This window comes from Bubalus kerabau, unplaced genomic scaffold (genome assembly GCF_029407905.1).
Source record: "Bubalus kerabau isolate K-KA32 ecotype Philippines breed swamp buffalo unplaced genomic scaffold, PCC_UOA_SB_1v2 scaffold_40, whole genome shotgun sequence".
Lineage (NCBI taxonomy): Eukaryota > Metazoa > Chordata > Mammalia > Artiodactyla > Bovidae > Bubalus > Bubalus kerabau.
In genome coordinates this window covers 1,622,860-1,644,456 of record NW_026577894.1, presented here as the reverse complement: position 1 = coordinate 1,644,456, position 21,597 = coordinate 1,622,860, and positions in this window count along the sequence as shown.

Below are 21,597 nucleotides of genomic sequence, written 5' to 3'. Positions count from 1 at the left end.
ATGTTTGTATGAGGGGACTTACTCTATTCCTCTCTGGCTAATGTGTATTACTCATCAAATTCCTCTACAGTTCTCATTGAGAGTCTCTTCCACCCAAGAGAACTGGAAACATGGTCATACAAAAATGTGTACACTAATGTTCACAGTGGCATTATTCATAATTGTCAAAAATGTAAACACCCAAACGTCCATTTGGTGAGAAATGGATAAACAAAATGGGGTCTAGCCAAACAATGGAACAGTGTTCAGCCTGAAAATGAAAGGCAGTTCTGTTTCAAGCTACTCATGAATGAACTTTGAAGATATTGTGCTACGTGAAATAAACCAGACACAAAAGGACCAATATTGTTTGACTCCACTTTTATGAAGCTCTTAGAATAGGCAAATTCACAGAGAAAGAAAGTAAAATACAGGTTACGAAGAAATAGGGATGTTACTTAACCGGTAGAGTTTCAGCTTGAGTTTTAAAAACAGTTCTGCAGACGGATGTGGGGATGTTGCACAACAGTGTGAGTGTGCATCATGTCACTGAACTGTACACTTAAAAATGGTTAAATTTTAAAAAGCACGGGCAAGAAAAAAGAATGAAGTACTGATATATGCTACAACATAAACTTTGAACGTAGTATGCTGAGTGAAAGAAACCAGACACCGAAGCCATCTAGCATACGATTCCATTTACATGAAATATTCAAAATAGACAAATCCATACAGACAGAAAATAGCTGAGTGGTTTCTAGGGGCCAGGGAGCAGGGGGGGAGTGACTGACTGTAATGGGTGTGGACTTTATTTTGGGGGTAATGGAAACGTTCTGAAATTAGACAGTGGTGCTGGCTTTACAGCCTGTGAATAGATGAAAATGCTGGGTGGGGTGGTGCATGAATCGTACCTTCATTTAAAAAAACAAATCAGGATCCCTTTTAAAAAATTATGCTTTGATTTCTTTAACTCTAGATGTATATAATGAACTTGAAATAGTCCATCTTTAAAGCATACAGTCAAAGCCTTCTTTCCTTTTAACGGAGCATCTTTGCCCCAGAATACAGCAGTAGACAGAATATCCTACCTTGTGAGTTACTGAGATTCATTTTCCCGTATGTCTTAGTCCATTCCAGGTGCTATAACAGAACACTGGTGGGGGTGGGGGCTTATAAACAGCAGAAAATTCATTTCTCATAGTTCTAGAGGCTGGAAAGTCCAAGATCAAGGTGCTAGCAGACTCGGTGTCTGCTGGGAACCTGCTTTCTGGCTCAGAGACTCTCCATGTGTCTTCACATGACAAAAGGGCTAAAGGTCACTCTGTAGTCTCTTTAATAAAGGACACTAAACCCATTCATGAGGGCTTCCCTGGTGGCTCAGTGGTAAAGAATCCGCCTGCCAATCAGGAAACTCTGGTTCGCTCTCTGGGTCAGGAAGATCCCCTGGAGTAGGAAGTGGCAACCCACTCCAGTATTCTTGCCTGGGAAATCCCATTAACAGAGAAGCCTGGCGGGCTACAATCCATGGGGTGGCAAAGAGTCAGACACAACTGAGCGACTGAGCATGGATGCTCGCAATCCCATATGTGAATGCTCTCCCTCATGACCTAATCCTCTCAAAGGCCCCACCTACCTCCCTGGGTCATTACCACAGGGTTAGGGTTTCAGTTTCGGAATTAGGGGTGACATAAACATTCAATCCATCATAAAGCTCTGTATCTTACTGGTGTTGTTTGTCTGATTTAGTCACCACTTCTTTTCTGTGCTGGTCTACAAGCTCCAGTCTAAAGATATTTACTAACCTAAAGAAGGGAAAAAAAAGTCATGTACACAATGTTTCTGGAAGACTTTACATATCTTCTGGAGAAAGAAATGGCAACCCATTCCAGTATTCTTGCCTGGAAAACCCCATGGACAGAGGAGCCTGGCAGGTTACAATCGTGGGGTCGCAAAGAGTTGGACATGCCTGATCGACTTCACTTTACTTTTACTTTTACAAGAAAAGGGGCAATATTGATTTCCTTCAGACAGGAAAACTGTCTAAAGGGTTGAAGAGACTCTTACCTGGAGAGCGTTTTGTGTCTTTTGAATTTTTAATCATATGAATGTTTTTAATCATGTGAAGGTAATATCTATTCAAAATAATAATAAAATTTTATAAAATAAATTCACTAAAAATGGCAAAATGAGACATACCCGAAATTTAAAATCTAGCTAAGTTTTTCTCATATTGTATTTGTGTTTTTAAACTAACTTTGTTACCAACAACTTAAAAAAGAGACTTATAAAAAAAGCAAATAGATAAAATAAAAAGGGACATATTTAAAATGACTATCTTTGCATTTTCATTCTACTTACTATGAATGTGAATCCCTAAATTAATATAACCAGGGCTAATGTTCAGGCAGAATTCATTGGTATGGCTGAGCAGCCTCTGCCGATTTTGATTGGTTGATAGCATTGCCAGTTGTTAAACATTTTTAAGATCACCCTGGATAAAATTGAAGGTCTTCAAACTTTTAAAAAGATCTTGTTAATTCTTTTCTTTTACCATAACTAATAGAAGCATATATTTCAAAGGTCACTGATATTTGCAAAGATCACTAATTATCTCTCTACTCCAATCAGCCAAACTATAGGGTCAGGCATGGTTTTACCATGCTCCTTGTTGTGCATTGCTTGATGCTGTCAGGCATCTAATAAATATTTTCTAAATGAATAAATGGTACTCACTGGTTTTTCTCTTTTGCCCAACAACAAACTTATTCCATAAATTCACTAGATTATATGGTAATCTTTACACCTCCATGAAAGCCACAGGAATTAAGTTTGAAGGGGATATTTCCAGTTTATTTTTATTCAGTTTTCTCTCTCCAGTTTGGGTTTAGGCTTTATTTGTCTGTGTGTTTTATGAACAGCATAACAGATTGATAGCATAAGGAATGCATTTTCAATAAAAAAAAGAAAGGAGAGAAGTAAGTAAGCATACAGGGTTTTTTTTGTTTTTAATTTTCCTTTATTTATGGCTGTGCTGAGTCTTCCTCGCTGCACAGGCTTTTCTATAGTTGTGGTGTGCAAGCTTCCCATTGCCAGGGCTTCTCTTGTTGCAGAGACTGGGCTCTAGAGCCTTCTCATTTAAGTTGTGGTGCATGGGATCAACACAGGCTCAGTAGTTGTGGCACACGGGCTTAGTTGCTCCACTGCATGTAGGATCTTCCCAGATCAGGGATCAAACCCATGTTACCTGCGTTGGCAGGTAGATTCTTTACCACTGAGCCACCAGGGAAGCCCAAGGATACTGATTTTTAAACTTAGCATTACTTGGGATTTTCATTGTACGAGTCAAGTATTGGCTTTAAAGCTCAATCTCATATTAGAAGTAAAGTCACTTTTAAAAACAATCTGGATAGTAAAGGGCAAGATGTAATGTGAAACCTATTCAATGATAGACAATCCAAAAAGTATTTTATATTTAGCCATGTGTGCATGCTCAGTCGTGTCCGACTCTTTTGCGACCCCATGAACTATAGCCTGCCAAGTTTCTCTGTGCATGGGATTTTCCAAGCAAAAATATTGGCGTGGGTTGCCATTTCCTTCTCCAGGGGATCTTCCCAACCCAGGGATCAAACCCAGGTCTCCTGCATTGCAGACAGATTCTTTACCAGCTGAGCCACCAGTAAAGCCCAGGATAATATAACCAAAAAGCAAAAAAAATAAAATAAAAAAAAAATAACAGCCTCTTCCTTCATCTTGACCTCACTGCCTGAGAACTTTCCTCTCCTTGCCATTTGGTGTGCGATGAGTGGCGCTGATGCCCTAGCAATGGTCCTCACATCTTGAAAGTGCAGCAAGAATCCTTGTAACAACTACTCTGAAAATGGGATTTTCACAATCCTATTGTCAAGAAATCCGGAAAGGCATTAAAAGTAACTATAAAATATAATTATGATATGATATAAGATAGTATTGTTGCTGTTTAGTAACTAAGTCATGTCTGAGTCTTTTGCGACCCTGTGGACTGTAAACCCACCAGGCTCCTCTGTCCATGTGATTTCCCAAGCAAGAATACTGGAGCCAGTTGCCATTTCCTTCTTCAAGGGATCTTCCTGACCCAGGGATTGACCCCCTGTCTCCTGCTTGGCAGACGTATTCTTTTCCACTGAGTCACCCGTGATGGTCATAGCATATAAGATAGTGTAGCATAAAATAATGTAGCACAAAGTCGTATACTAATTACATGGTATTAATATTAAAAAGGAACTAACTGTAAAATGAGGTATCATACATGGTACTAGGATAAGAAAACGGTCTTAGCTGCTCCCCTACCTCACACATTAGATCCCTGGCTGTGATGGTATGGCTCTTTTTTCTTGAAGAGCTGAAGCAAGAGATGTGGGACAGATATATATACTACTATATATATATAATAGATTTGAAAAAAAAAAAAAAAAACAAACCCAGGAACCTACTGTATAGCACAAGGAACTATATCCAATATCTTATTATAACCTACAGTGGAAAAGAATCTAAAACAGAATATGTGTGTGTGTGTGTGTGTATACATATATAAATCAATATGCTAGATACCTAAAAGATTGTAAAATAACAATGCTTCAATTTAGAAATTTTTTTAAAAAAGAGAAAGATACTGGGCGATTACCAAATTCATGTATAGTTAATTCTTCCATGGATTATCTACTTTTTGGATTATTCCCAGCACCTTTTAAATTCCAAGGGTTTTCCCCCAGCTGTTAAGCATTCTTCTCAGTCATCTACCCACCTTCAACTGGTAGAAGTTCAAGGAATGCAAATTTGTTTTCTATTAGACTAAATAAACACAATTAGAAAGGAGAAACCCCCAAGGCAAGAACACCTATCAAAGCCAAATATAAATTATCTTTGACTGTTATAATCAGGGAAATAAATGAGAAACCAATGTAATTATCCTTTTAATCTCTAGAGGAAAAGGTTTGAATGTTTTCTTTTATAGATTTCTTCAGCGCTTTATAATCCTAATGTTCTTTTATATTCATTCTAAATCACTGTTCTTCAATCTGAGCCTGTTCTCTTCTTCTGGGCATCCGTGACAATAATTGAGCTGACCTCAATCCTTGCAAATGTGCTTCCTGTCCTTGTTAATGTACAAACATGGTAACTTTATGCTTTGTAATTTAATTATTATATATGTAATGATTTACCCCTCATGCTTATTATTTTTAACATCACTATGATATTTTCTAACAGGGGTCCCCAACCTCTGGGCCACAGACCCATTGGTACCTCTCATCAGATCAGCAGTGGCATCACATTAGAAATAAAGTGCACAATAAATGTAATGCTGTAGTTTTTCCAGTAGTCATGTATGGATGCGAGAGTTGAATCATAAAGAAGGCTGAGTGATGAAGAATTGATGCTTTTGAACTGTGGTGTTGGAGAAGACTCTTGAGAGTCCCTTGAACTGCAAGGAGATCAAACCAGTCAATCCTAAAGGAAGTCAGTCCTGATCGTTCATTGGAAGGACTGATGCTGACGCTGAAACTCCGTACTTGGGCCACCGGATGTGAAGAGCCGACTCATTAGAAAAGACTGATGCTGGGAAAGATTAAAGGCAGGAGGACAAGGGGACGACAGAGGACCAGAGGGTAGGAAAACATCACTGACCCAATGGAGGTGAGTGTGAGCCAGCTCCAGCAGATGGCGAAGGACAGGGAAGTCTGGCATGCTGCAGCCCATGGAGTTGCAGAGTCAGACATGACTGAGTGACTGAACTACAATAAAATGCAATGTGCTTGAATCACCCTGAAGCCATCCCTCCCTGCCTGTTCCCCCTGTCCGTGGAAAAATTCTCTTCTATGAAACTGGTCCCTAGTGCCAAAAAGTTTGGGGACCACTGTTTATAACATTAGCTACCATGAGTTCAAAGAGTCATACACTCTTTCAGGAATTTTATACATATTTTCATTTCTTTAATCTTCCCAGTAACTCTAAATTTTGATATAATTATTCAATGTGTAAAGGAAGGAATTAAGAGATTCTTAGTGAGACTCTGAATGGCCTCACTCCCAAAGCCCCCATGCATCCTTAATGCTGTATTTTCTCTTATCATGTTGCTGAGCTGATTCACTATTGTGAGGCATTTGGGGTTATTTCTGATTTACTGTAGTGATAATTATATCCCATAAACATTTCTTCCCTCATCATCCTGGGTCCCCACATAGCTCAGTTTCTGCAGAGTAGCTCGTAGCACTGCCCAAAGTAATTTTAAAGATGAATACCAATTTTCATGTTGTCTCTCAAAGAAAAATCACAGGGGATCCAATTCAGAACTCATAACACTACTTACCAGATCCCCTTTCTTCACTCCCCAGTTCTCTCACACTGTATAACTGCTGGAAGGGCAGTTACAGTCTGAACCGCCACAAACTGCCTACACGCCAAAACCCTGCAGCTCTCCTATCTCCATATGCCCCCCACTGGCTCCTTGTTTTAGAGATCACCGCAGCATCGTGGGCTGGTCCTTCCCCCAGCCCTCACCATTCTGGTCTGGCTTCTCTATCATTCTAATAACCCATCCCCAAAGGAAAGAAGTCTCATATTACGTTAGTTAGAAATATGGACTGTGCAGAAACAGGCGGAGAGGAAATCTGGGAACATTCATACATGAATACATTTTATTCACTTATTTGTAAATTAAGGTTTCTGATGTTTTTTTTTTCTTTTTATTTCATTTGAGAGTCCCCCCTCCCCCTTGAATGATAGTGTCCAAAGTGAGATTGATGAGCGCTGAAAAGATCTTGTAACAGTGAATAGTTTTTGTTTTATTTAAAAATCTTTGGTTTGGCTGCACTGGGTCTTTGTTGCAACACAGGCTTTCTCTAGTTGTGGCATGTGGGCTCTTAGTTCCCTGAGCAGGTTATCAACCCTAGTCCCTTGCATTGGAAGGCAGATTCTTTTTATTTATTTGTTTATGGCTGAGCTGCGTCTTCGTTGCTGTGTGCGGGCTTTCCCTAGTTGTCGTGAGCATGGGACCACTCCTCCCTACTTGAAGGACGCAGTCTTCCTACTGCAGTGGCTTCTCTGGTTGCAGAGCACAGGCTCTAGGGTGCTTGGGCTTCAGGGGCTGTGGCATGTGGGCTCAGTAGTTGTGGCTCTCAGGCTTACTTGCCTTGCAGCAGGTGGAATCATCCCAGACCAGGGATGGAACCCATGTCCACTGCACTGGCAGATTCTTAACCACTGGACTTCCAAGGAAGTCCCACAGTGAATGGTTTTAATCGAGAAGTACTCCAACTAATTAAAAAAAAGTAGATCCTATGATTACAAAGAAGTTGACTTGTCATAAGGCTTAAAATACATTTTTACTTTATATGCCTTTTTTTTTTTTTTTTAAAGGGCCTCCCTGGCGGCTCAGATGGTAAAAGCGTCTGCCTGTAATGTGGGAAACCCAGGTTCGATTCCTGGGTCGGGAAGATCCCCTGGAGAAGGAAATGGCAATCCACCCCAGCACTCTTGCCTGGAAAATCCCATGGACAGAGAAGCCTGATAGGCTACAGTCCATGGGGTCGCAAAGAGTTGGAAATGCCTTTACTTGCACTTTCATGCCTTTTTAGGTGGTCAATGTATTTTATGATTAAAACTAAAGTATTATAAAATTCTGATTACTTTATACTAACTAGCAAATATCTATTGGTGAAATGCAATAGTGTATAAAATACAAGTAGCCCCAAACTTTCCTGTTTTCTCTCCTCTAATGGACTAAAGAAGAAAACCAGAGGTTTAGACTCTGATAACAGCTCCTTCCGCTGCTAGCTGTTCCCATAAGAACCTTTCTTTTGATTTTGGCCAGCTCTCACACTCTCATCTTTGATTAGTCACTAATCTTGGGACTGGTTTGGGGTCATCACTGGGGAAAATTGTGAAGTAACCCAAGCGTTTGTTTGGTATGCCCCAGATTGCTTTGGCATGTACTTCCTGTCTCTGGCACTCTTTTTTTTTTCCAGGTCCTCCTATCAACTTTTCCTTTCCAATCATATCAATCATTTACATATTAGTAGGACTTTAACTCGGAGAAGGCAATGGCACCCCACTCCAGTACTCTTGCCTGGAAAATCCCATGGGCTGAGGAGCCTGGTAAGCTGCAGTGCATGGGGTCGCTAAGAGTCAGACACAACTGAGCGACTTCACTTTCTTTTTTCACCTTCATGCATTGGAGAAGGAAATGGCAACCCACTCCAGTGTTCTTGCCTGGAGAATCCAAGAGACGAGGGAGCCTGGTGGGCAGCCGTCTATGGGGTCGCACAGAGTCGGACACGACTGAAGCGACTTAGCAGCAGCAGCAGCAGGACTTTAACTGGAGCTTCCCAGGTGGTGCTAGTGGTAAAGAATCCACCTGCCAATGCAGGAGACCCAAAAGACACAAGTTCGATCCCTGGGTCGGGAAGAGCCCTTGGAATAGGAAATGGCACCTCATCCCAGTATTCTTGCCTGGAAAATTCCATGGACAGAGGAGCCTAGCGGGCTCAGCAAAGAGTCAGACAAGAGTGAGTGACTGAGAACACACACACACACAGGACTTTAACCCTATGTACTCCCCCTTCTCAGAGATATTTGCTTGTATTGCCTTATCTCTAATTGTGAATGCAAAGGTTTGTTTCTGGCCCTGGAGTTTTAATCACTAATGAGCTGATGTAAACTATGGGGGAAGACTGACTGCCCGGGTGTCTTCTCTTAAGGTTGTACAGACAGTCTGTGGCTTAAGATGCTTTGGCTTAGCAACTTTTTGGCTTTACAGTGATGCAAAAGTGATAGACATTCAGTGGACACCATAGTTAAAATTTTGTATTTGGGTTTTTTTGGGAGGGGTGGCTAGCCATGTGCAGTAGGATACTTATTTATGGTTCTGGGCAGCCAGTGAGCCACAGCTCCCAGTCAGCCACTCAGTCACAAGAGTACAGGCCAAATACACTTAAAACCATCAGTACCCAGACAGCCATTCTGGTTTCACATTCAGTGTGCTTGTATATATGCTAAGTTGTGTCAGTCATGTCCAACTCTGTGCAACCCCATGGCCTGTAGCCCCCCAGGCTCCTCTGTCTATGGAACTCTCCAGGCAAGAATACTGGAGTGGGTTGCCATTCCCTTCTCCAGGTGTAGTAGTCAATAAATTACATGAACTAGTCAACGCTTTCTTCTAAAATAGGCTTTGTGGTAGATGATTTTGTCCAACTATAGGCTCATGTGAGGGCTTCCCTGGTGGCTCAGTGATAAAGAATACTTCTGTCAATGCAGGAGACTCAGGTTTGATTCCTGGGTCAGGAAGATCCCATGGAGGAGGGCACGGCAACCCACTCCAGTATTCTTGCCTGGAGAATCCCATGGACACAGGAGCCTGCTGAGCTACAGTCTATGGGGTCGCAAAACAGCTGGACATGACTGAGCGACTAAACAACAGCAAGGAGCATCAGGGTTCATGTAAGCGTTCTGAGCACGTTAAGGTAGACTGGGCTAAGCTAGGATGTTTGGTACGTTAAGTGTATTATGTGCATTTTTAATTTATGATACTTTCAACTTAGGATGGATTAATTGGGATATAGCCCCATCAGAAGTTAAAGATCTACATTTTACAAGTCTGTATATATTCTCAGTTTACGACTATGACCAGCTCCCAAATTTTTCTGTAACTCCAAGTTTTGAGGTCAAGTGCATGTCTATGTCAACACTGGCCTTGCTTGGGCTCACACACACACATGTGAGAAAGAACAGGTAGGTGGCAAAACATGGGGTGTACTTGTTAGGGAAAGAAATGCATGCAATTCGTTAAGAATAAGTTACTAAACTCACTTTCTATGCAGTTCTTTATCTCTTTCATAATGCGTCTCTGGTGTCAGACTAAACCTGGAGCTTTTTTTTTTTTTTTTTTTTTTTGCTTTGCTTTTTTTTTCCTCCAGTTTGACAAATGGATGGACACTCAGAGGAGAAGAATCCTGACAGTCCTGTTAGAACGCTGCTCCCTGTCACAGCAAAAGTTCTGCTGTTGAAAGCTTCAGGAGAAAATTCCAGCAGAAGCTCTGGATTTTACGACCAAGCTCCCAAAGGTGTTATCTTTATACATCTTTTCTTTCCTGGACCCCCAAAGCCTTTGTCTCTGTGCACAGGCACAGATAAAGAAGCAGGGTTCAGTGTTTTGTAAAGACAGCCTAGAAAACACTGAACCTTGAGGGAAAAAGGAAAGCACGCATACAAAACCGAGCACCGACAAGACGCTCACCGCGTTTCGTTGGCATGGTTTGGATTGGCCCCAGCTCTTTGTGTCTGGCTGTGCACTTAGTGCTCAAAGGGGAGAAAAAGTAAGCCATCGCTAAGTGTCCGTAAAATAGTATTAGCCAGTTGGGGAAATATATACACATGTATATAATGGTTCATCATCAGAATAGCCTTATATTGCACAGCAGAGGACCATAGTAAAACTTAAGAGTGTAGAGTGCAGGCCATTCATAAATAGAAAAGCATGAAATAAGGTGCTAATGTGATAAATACAGAAGCATGTGAGACTAAAGGAGTTCAGAGTGGGCAAATGTGCTCACAGGTTGGAAAAGCATCTGACCATTATTTTCTTACAAATAATTTCACGGTGTATTCAAGTATATTTTTTAAGACATAAAATTGATAGTCATTTTGTTGATTTCTTTTCATAGTCTAGAAAGACCAGAAATTCCCTGTTACTGTGCATTCACAGGGTAACTTTAGTTTTTAAAATTAAGAAAATGAAAAAAAAATTAAGAAAATGAATGCAGTAGGATAGATGACGTATTTAATAATTGGTGCTGGGACAATTGGGCAGTATCTGGAAAAAAATTCTAGAAGGATAAAAGATTGATATGAAATTATGGAAAACCATTCCCTACTCAAAGGAGGGAATTCCCTGGTCCAGTGGTTAAGTCTCTGCTCTTTCACTGCTGAGGGCAGAAGTTCAATCCCTGTTTGGGGAACTAAGATCCTGTAAGCCACCAGGCATGACTAAAGGGGGAAAAAATGTAATTAAAGGAAATCTAGGGAAGGAAGACTTTGTGAGTAATCTATAATATTCAGAGCCTCAAAAGAAAATGTATAACTTAAAATCTTTCTTTATTTATTTTATATATTTTGTATATATATTATATATGCTTTATAAATAAAGAAAGCAAGATTTTAAGTTGTGATTATAAAAGTTAAAATTTTCTCCATCGAGAAGAAAACTGTAAATAAATACAGACAGTATACAGGAGGGAGCTCCCTGGGAGTGGTTAGGACTCAGTGCTTTCACTGATGAGGGCTCAGGTTCAGCCCCTGGCCGGGAGACTATGAACCCACAAGCTGCTGCAGTGTGGCCCCCCAAAATTAAAATAAACTGGGGGAAAACATATTGCCAGCAAAGGGGTAATTTTCTTATTTTTTAAAGAAAGACTATAAATCTACATTAAGAAGAAAAAAAAAGAGCAAAGCCTAGCAGAAAAATGAGCAAAGGAGGTGAACAAATAGTTCACAGAAAGAAAAGCAGATGTTTCTAAAATAGATAAAATGCTTAGCCTCATTTTCATGCCATCGTTTGTGACTCAGATGGATTGAGTTTCTTTTTTTCTTTTTTTTTTTTAATGATAACATTTTATATTGTTAGGGGTGTGGGGAAACAAGCACCTTCATATGTTGCACCTTCATAGATAAATTGATGCAAACACCAAGGAGAGCAATTTGGTAGTACCCAATTTTTAAATAAAGATTCCTGGACATTCCCTGGGGATCCAGTGGCTTTCACTACCAAGGGTGTGAGTTTGATCCCTGGTCAGGGAACTGAGATCCTGCAAGCCATGAGACATGGCTAAAAACTTTAAAAATCTTTTTAATTAAAAAAAAAAAAAACAAGATTACCTTTGGCCAGTAGTTCCACTTCTTGGAATTTGTCTGATGGGTATACTTCAACACATGCAAAATGTATGTCTATATAAGAATATTGCATCACTGTTTGTGGTAGCAAAAGGTTGGAAACAATGGAAATGTCTGCTAATAGCAGACTGGCTGCAACTATCTCCTCAATATATCATCAATAAAACAACAAAGGTGCAGAATTATCCTACCACTTTGGAAGAATAAAAGAATGCATCCATATTTCTTGCTCTTCTGGAATGGCACACAAGAAGCCAGTAACAATGGTTACATTCACAGAGGGAAATGAGTGGCTACATGACAAGGATGAGAGAGGCTTTTTTTTTTTTTTTTTTTTTTTACTTTTTTTACAGTGTGCCCCTTGGTATCTGTGATTTTAGTATTGATGTACACATATTATTCTAAAACTGAAACAATTTGTTTTTTAAAAAAACATAGTGTTTTAAATGCCCAGTAATAGAGTATCATTCTGCCATATAAAGAATTATTAGGCAGTCATTAGAAAACATGTTTTGCAAGAACAGAGATGCTTATTATGTGTAAAATGAAGAAAGCATGATTTTAAATTGCATGCAGTTTCCCAATTTTGCTTTCATATATACCTGAAAAACAGAAAGGAAAATAACTCTACCAGCTTGTTGATAATGTTTGGTCATCTCTGATTGACAGGGTTCTGGGTATTGTTTTTCTTCAGGTTTCTCAGAATTTTCCATGTTTTTCACAATGAGAATGTTATCATTCCAGGGAGATGTGATACGAAATAGATAATCTTATCATCTATGTGTACCATATGTCAATCTTGGTAGATTTCAACATTTTATTTTATTTCCCAGAACTGACTGTGAGGCAATTGTTCTTTAGCTAGATTTAAAGTAAACAATAAAGTCATTGCACCAAGATGAGCTTTGAGCTGTTTAAAAATGTGGTGGCGGTTGTCTTACAGTTTTGAAAGAGCTTCCCCACCCTCAACTTTCCTCATTCCTGTTTAGTTTTAAACAAACAAAAAGCAGCAAAAATCAAAAACAAAGCAAAATTTTATCTATCCCCAGTGCGGGGGCGGTGGGAACCCCAACTTAACTACCCAGGTCTAAACCCGATCTAAGTCAAAAGAGGAAAAGGATGAGAGTTGAGAAAAACTTTCTCCCCATCTCCTCCCTCCCAAACCCCACATCTTGATTGAATTAACTAACCATATGAGGTTTAAGGGCAGTGCAGTTTCATTCTGGGTTGCCCAAAGTGGTTGTGATCTCTGTTTCTGCCTGCAGTGTTGTATAAGATCCTCTAAGCCTTTTCCTCTATCTAGATCCTGAACCTACTGTTTCTCCTATTTGTGCCCCACTTCTGCTTCCCTCTCCCCTACATGTCTTATCTTCAGCCCATAAAATAATCCTGGACATGACACACGGGCCACCTGATGCAAAGAGCTGACTCATCTGAAAAGACCCTGATGTTGGGAAAGATTGAAGGCAAGAGGAGAAGGGGACAACAGAGGATGAGATGGTTGGATGGCATCACCAACTCAATGGACGTGAGTTTGGGTAACTTTGAAACTCCGTACACAATGGATGGAAGGAGGGAGGAAGACAGACAGATAGATAAACAGATGGATGGGTAGTGAGTTCCATCACAGAGTGTTCTGCTCCTTTTGGGGGCACTCAAACATTATTTATTATTGAGTTAACCTTGAAAAAGAGGCCAGTTTTCCAAAGATGGAATGAATGTGAAGACTAGCTACCATCTCTGCAATTCATGTTAAGAGATATGGAATGCCTAGTCTGAACTTTATCTATGGACTTGATTCTAGTTTCTACTAAGACTTATTTAAAACCTGGAATAAATTATTTTAAAAACTACTACACATAATAGGGTCACCTCCACCATTTGCTGGATATGTAGGATTGACCATAATGCTACGAAAATGGAATGTACAGAATACTTTTTAAAAAATGTATTAATTTGGCTGCACCAGGTGTCAGTTGCAGCACGTGGAATCCAGTTCCCTAACTAGGGATCAAACCCTGGCCCCCTGCACTGAAAGCATAGAATCTTAGCCACTAGACCACCAGGGAAGTCCCCAGGACAAATACTTAATGCTTCATTGAATCTTAAAGGCTATTTAGGACACATCAATATAGTATTAGTCATTGTGTTCCCTTTATATATTGAGTTAAATCATAAGCATGGAGGGAAAACAGAAGCATATCATGAAAAAAATAAGCAATGTGCCAACTGGAGTTTCTGTAGCCTTCATACAACGTTCATATGCAGACTCCCAGAGATCCTTCAGTTCAATTCAGTTCAGTCACTCAGTAGTGTCTGACTCTTTGTGACCCCATGAATCGCAGCACACCAGGCCTCCCTGTCCATCACCAACTCCCGGAATTTACCCAAACTCGCGTCCATTGAGTTGGTGATGCCATCCAACCGTCTCATCCTCTGTTGTCCCCTTTTCCTCCTGCCCTCATTCTTTCCCAACATCAGGGTCTTTTCAAATGAGCCAGCTCTTTGCATCAGGTGGCCAAAGTAATGGAGTTTCAGCTTCAACATCTGTCCCTCCAATAAACACCCAGGACTGATCTCCTTTAGGATGGACTGGTTGCATCTCCTTGCTGTCCAAGGCACTTTTAAGAGTCTTCTCGAACACCACAGTTCAAAAGCATCAATTCTTTGGTGCTCAGCTTTCTTTATAGTCCAACTCTCACATCCATACATGACTACTGGAAAAACCATAGCCTTGGCTAGACGGACCTTTGTTGGCAAAGTAACGTCTCTTCTTTTTAATATGCTGTCTAAGTTGGTCATAACTTTCCTTCGAAGGAGTAAGCACCTTTTAATTTCATGGCTTCAATCATCATCCGCAGTGATTTTGGAGCCCAGAAAAATAGTCAGCCACTGTTTCTCCATCTATTTTGCCATGAAGTGATGGGACTGGATGCCATGATCTTAGTTTTCTGAATGTTGAGCTTTAAGCCAACTTTTTCACTCTCCTCTTTCATCAAGAGGCTCTTTAGTTCTTCTTGACTTTCTGCCATAAGGGTGGTGTCACCTGCATATCTGAGGTTATTGATATTTCTCCCAGCAATCTTGATTCCAGCTTGTGCTTTCTCCAGCCCAGCATTTCTCATGATGTACTCTGCATATAAGTTAATAAGCTGGGTGACAATATACAGCCTTGATGTACTCCTTTTCCTATTTGGAACCAGTCTGTTTTTCCATGTCCAGTTCTAACTGTTGCTTCCTGACCTGCATACAGGTTTCTCAAGAGGCAGGTCAGGTGGTCTGGTATTCCCATCTCTTTCAGAATTTTCCACAGTTTGTTGTGATCCACACAGTCAAAGGCTTTGGCATAGCCAGAGATCTTTAGGAAGTTCCAAAGTCTTATCTGAAGCTTAGTTTCCCCATTTGCAAGGGAAGAATATTAATTATACTACCCTTCAGGTTGTGACGAGGATGGTTAATAGGTGCTCGATAAATATTAGTTGACTTGGATTCTGTCTGAATTAACATTAAAGAAAAGAAAAGAAAAAGGGGTACCCAAAGCCAGTGCTCTGTGAGAACCTGGAGGGATGGGATGGGGAGGGAGGTGGAAGTGGTGTTCAGGTTGGAGGCGACACATGTATACCTATGGCCAATGTATGGCAAAACCATCATAATGTTGTAATTATCCTCCAATTTAAAAAAAAAAAAACTTCCTGTCTTGTTAGGAAGCACTTCAGGTAAGAGGTAACTTGGTTGTGATTTGGAAAAAAGGACCAAAAAGAAACTACTTGTGAATTCCAGTCCTGGTTTATCAAGTTAAAATTATGTTTGCTCTGATTCATTCATGAACGAATCCATGAATCTACTTCCCCAGTGGCTCAGTGGTAAAGAACCTGCCTGCAGTGCAGAGAAGTGGATTCGATCCCTGGGTCAGGAAGATCCCTTGGAGGAGGGCATGGCAACCCACTCCAGAAAAAAAATAAAGAAGTTCTCTCAGTGCCAGGGTGACGGCTCAAAACCTAGAGAAAGTGGACATGTAAGCTGAATAGTTTTTTAACATTGTTTCTCCAGGTGAGCTGGCATTGGAAGAATTTAACTGAACTGGATCAGCTCTGGATGCTAAAATGTTTACAGTTTAACTGGTATATCAATGTCTCCCCAACTCCCTATGAGCAGGGTGTATGGAAGAAGCATTATATTCAAATGGTGAAAGAACTCCATGTTACCAAGCCCAAGGTAAATTTGGGAAAAGAAGAATTACTAACATCAGCTACTTAAGAATTCTAGAACTAAGTTGGAGAAGGCCATTGTTTCAAAAGAAATATACCATGACTTCAAAATTCCCTTGTTCTAAGAACTTAACAGCTCTTTTCAAGATATCCATGTTAGTTGAAAGTAATCTGACACTCACAAACCACAGTTCCACCAGGTTATGACTTGGAGCTCCTCATTCTCTCCAGATTCCTGGATTTCTGTGTCTCTGATGCCTACAGTACACAATTCTGACACTGGGATTCTGTGGGTAATGTGCAGTATTTATTACCTATGGGTCATCAAATTTTACTTAACTAATTCAAATTTTCTGTGATTCTCCCAGGCAAATTGAAGTTTATGTTTCTATCATTAATAAAGAAAAGTTTGCAAAACATTAGTAACTAGGAAATGGCATAATGGGCATATTAAAGTTCTTTTCACTTTAGAAACTAGCAATGTAAAGTCCTTACATAGAATTGTAAACAGTAAACAGTATGAGCATAAATTTTTTCTAGTGGTTTTCTATGCATTGCAACCAATGTTTATGTTCATTCTTATAGTCAGAGTTAATTAGATAACTTATGGGAAATTTGTATGAGCTTTTTCTTTATGGCATGATCTATATACATGCAGAGTTGTGCATCGTTTTGTATAATAGAAGAGTTCCTGAAAATTATGTGTAAATTACAATTTTAAAATTATTTTTAAAACCACAGGGATTTTTTTTTATAGAAAAGCTGCAGTGAGTCCTTTTTGAATTGGAGAATCCTTTTGAAATATGAATAGTTGGCTCTTAACATGCTGATTTACGTTTCATTTTATTGTGTTTACTTGAAGTAGAAACCCTCTACATTTAATATAGTAATAAAGTGCATAATTAATATTGTTATAATTACAATGATAAAAGCAGTCTTTCTGATTTCAATGATGGCTGTTCTTCGTGCGAATTTCTTTTAAAAAGAAAAATGTAAAGTGCAGTGGTGGAAGAGTTATTTTAAAAATTACAATAGCTATGACTCCTTTTATCACAAGGTTTCCCTTAACTCTCCTTCAACGTCACTCATAGCCAGGGAAAGGCTTCAATAGCTGATGCGTGGGCTGTTCTGGGACAGAGGAGAGAAAAGTGATCCACCAGGTTGTAGAATGAAAAAAGGTTTTGAGTATTGTATCTAATACTGATTTTAATACTTGGTCTTCAACAATAACTCTTTTTCCAGAAACCATTTATGGACTTCCCTGGTGGCTCAGATGGTAAGGAATCCACCTGCAATGCAGGAGATGCAGGTTTGATCCCTGGGTTGGGAGGATCCCCTGGAGAAGAGAAAGGCCACCCACTCCAGTATTCTTGCCTGGAGAATCCCCATGGTTGGAGGAGGTTGGTGGGCTACAGTCTGCAGGATCATAAAGAGTCGGACCTGACTGAGCAACTAACACACACATATTTTAAGACGATGAATAGTTCTGATACAAGAAAATTGCCACATTGTTGCTTAGTATTTCATTTCTTTAGGGAGTAGTTTGTTATAGTAAATTTCAGTTTTTCTATTAAAGAAAAAATTGGCAAATTAAACCTGGTAAGATATAAAAAAGGAATAATACATGATGACCAAGTGGGATGTATCCAAGGAGAGTAAGGTTGGCATAATATTAAAAAAAAATCAGTCCATGTAATTCACAGAATAAAAGAGAAAAGATGTCTGGTTATTTCAATATATGCAAACAAAAGCATTTAAAATTTTTTCATCATTTGCCATTTAAAAAAGTCTCAAATGGCTTTGGGTAAAGGGAACAAAGTTTTTGTTTACTTAACAGAAAAGTCATCAGTTTTCATTATTATCTATTCTGTTAATGGGTCAAATATTTTGTACTTTTCAGAATTAATGTTTATGTATATAGTTACGAGCATTCATGCCTAAATTTTCTCCCCTGAAAATGCTTTTTTATTATCATGTATTCTTTATTACCAGTGGTGTTAAACAAGACCTCTTCCAGCAAAAATAGATTTCATTCAATATAAACTCAGAAAAATGAAATGAATGCCCATCTTATTTTATTTATTTTATTTTTTTGGCCACTCCATGTGACTTGGGCTCTTAGTTCCCTGACCAGGGATTGAACTCCTGCTCTCGGCAGTGAAAGTGTGGAGTCCTCACCACTGGACCACCAGGGAATTCCTTGAATGTCCATTTTAAGTGAGATCCGCACTGTGCTGTGCTTAGTTGCTCAGTCGTGTCCAACTCTTTTCAGCCCCATGGCCTGTAGCTCACCAGGCTCCTCTGTCCATGGGGATTCTCCAGGCAAGAGTACTGGAGTGGGTTGTCAGGATTCACACAAAACACTGAACACTAATCTTGTAATGAGCCATCGATTATATAAAAGTAAAATGTCTTCTTACTCTACTACTTACAATCACCCACTAAATCAGTAAATATGTATTAAATACTGTTATGTGCTAGCTGCTAAGGGTACAATGGTCTTAACCCCACTTTCTGGGAGCCTAGTCTATGGCCCAGGACACAAACAGCTAGTTACCACTCTGAATACGAAGTACTATCCTGTAAGAGAAATATGCACAAAGAAAGAGCAGTTGAAACAAGGATAAGAAACTAACTGATTCTGCTTGGAGGAACTTGGGGAATTTTTAAATTTTCACAAACAATTTAAGCAAATCAATTTACTGAGCAAAGCTTCCCTAATCTCTTAAAGAAAAAAAAAAATTAAACCTTTAATGGCTTCTCAACGTAGCAGTATCTCTTCCCTTAGGCTACAACTGCATAAAAACCCTTACGAATTTTATATACAAAAGAACAAGACTTTCATTTTGGGCAATTAAAAAATAGACTTTCCAAAAAAAAAAAAAGGATTTTCATTTCCCAATTCTTTAGGAATGGCTGAAGTTTTGATAATTGATAAAATCTATAGTTTACCCCTACATAATGGAAATTGTTTCTGTGTTTTAGATAGGTAGAACAGGGTACTGTTTTTAAGAACGTATATTGTTATGAACAAACTAACTGCAGTTGTGGAATAGCTGTATAATGATATGGTAGGAGAGGTGGCGACACAGGATAGAGAAGCTCACTGTGTGGCCTGAAGCTGGAGAGTCCCGGATTCAAATTCTGACCCTGGGTCTTACTGCTTATGTCTTCACAGTAGTGGTGGAAAAATTTATCAGTTTATCCTACCTTCAGTTTTCTCTTCTGTAAAATGGAAGCAGTTACAATTACCTTTTAAAGTTATTATGAAGGTTAAATAAAGTAATGTAGGAACGGGACTTTCCTGGTGGTCCAGTGGTTAAGACTCTGTGCTTCCAATGTAAGCGGTGCAGGTTTGATCCCTGGTAGGGGGAACTAAGATCCCACATGCCTCACTGTATAACCCCCCTCAAAAAATAATAAGGTAGGAGTACTTCCTGAGACAGTGCCTGGTACATACAAGTACCTCTGGGTTGGTGGCTGCTATAATCACTGCCACCATTATCAGTGCCATCATGGTGATGATGATAATGATTCTTTTAAAGGATTTATTTATTTATTCATTTTTGGTTACAAAGGGTCTTCGTTACTGCCCTTGGGCATTCTGTAGTTGCAGTGAACAGGGGCTACTCTTGACCTTCCGTGCTCAGGATTCTTATTGCGATGGCTTCTCTTGTTGCAGAACACAGACTCCAGAGCTCTGGCTCAGCGGTTGTGGCACACGGGCATACGGAATCTTCCTGGACCAGGGATTGACCCAGTGTCCCCTGCATTGGCAGGCACATTCTTAATCACTAGACCACCAGGGAAGTCCATGTTCTTTGTTTTACTTTTGTTATTATTATAGTGTTTTGAGAACAGAAATAATTTTCTCCTTCTGCTGCTGCTGCTGCTAAGTCTCTTCAGTCGTGTCTGACTCTGTGCGACCCCATAGACAGCAGCCCACCAGGCTCCCCTGTCCCTGGGATTCTCCAGGCAAGAACACTGGAGTGGATTGCCATTGCCTTCTCTGACAAACTAGGAGCACAATCGGACATTTCTCTGGCTTAAAAAACAAAACAAAAATCAAAGGCTAAACAGAAACCCTCTCTCTGGGTTTTTGACATTTACCATCTGTCACCCTCTAGCAGGGCTTGCTTAAGTTAAAACAGTCATAAATTAAAGACTTCAAAAGTTGTGCTCATTCAAGCTGAAAGGGAAACCAGGGCAAAGTAAACACAGATGGAACACCATTAAGCTACGAGTAAGTGAAGTGTGTGATTATATGGACCTACTTGTGTGTGTTATTTGCTCAGTCATGTCTGACTCTTTGCGACCCTGTGGACTGTAGCCTGCCAGGCTTCTCTGTCCATGGAATTCTCCAGGCAAGAATACTGGAGTGGGTTGCCATTTCCTCCTCCAGGGGATCTTCTGACCCAGGGATCGAACCTGGGTCTCCTGCATTGCAGGTGGGTTCTTTACCATCTGAGCCACCAGGGAAGCATACTTGTGTGGTTTCTGTAAATATGCTAATTAGAATCACTATTTCTGCTTAATTATGATAAGGAGCATTAAGGCATAATTAAACCCTCCAAAAGTGAGCTGGGATGTTTGACTCAACATTGGTGTCTATGATATGCGTGCATGCTCAGTCTTGTCTGACTCTTTGCAACCCCATGGACTGTAGCCTGCCAGGCTCCTCCTTTCCATGGAATTTTCCAGGCAAGAATACTGCAGTGGGTTGCCATGTCCTACTCCAGGTGATCTTTCAGACCCAGGGATCGAACCCGAGTCTAGTGCATCTCCTGCCTTGGCAGGCAGAGTCTACCACTCTGCCACTGGGGGAGCCTTGTGGCTGTTCAGGCCGCAGACTGCAGGTGGCTAAGGCCCCCTCCCTCCACTGCGCCAGTTTGCCCCCCGCCCACCACACTCCTACATGAGGCAAGGTGATTGTGAAAATGAAATACTAGCTATGGGGCCTGAGAGGAGAGGAACTGGGTTTTGAGGAAATTCATTTAGGGGACATAAAGAAAGTAAGGAGTAAATAAAATCTGACAATAAAATGGATAATGAAGGACCTACTGTACAGCACAGGGAACTCTGCTTAATGTTATGTGGCAGCCTGGATGGGAGAGGGGTTTGGGGGAGAATGGACACATGAATACGTATGTCCGAGTCCCTTTGCTGTCCACCTGAAGCCATCACAACATTGTGAATCGGCTGTGCTCCAGTGTAAAACAGAAAGCTGAAAACGAAACAGAAGTGACAAGTGCAGCTGTGGAGAGAGTGTGGTAGACACGGCCCAGGTGTGATTAGAGTGGAGAAAACCACAGATTCATTAGATAGAAAGTTCTTGCATCATTTAGACAGGTTTATCTAGGAAGATTCAGGAGGAACTAGAGAAACAGGGGAGCAGGAAAAACTTAGGGGAGCGCCTTACAGAGCCAGGATGAGAAGGACAGATCACCAGCGCCCAGGGAGGACCTGAGGCCTGAACACTGGTGTGCACCCT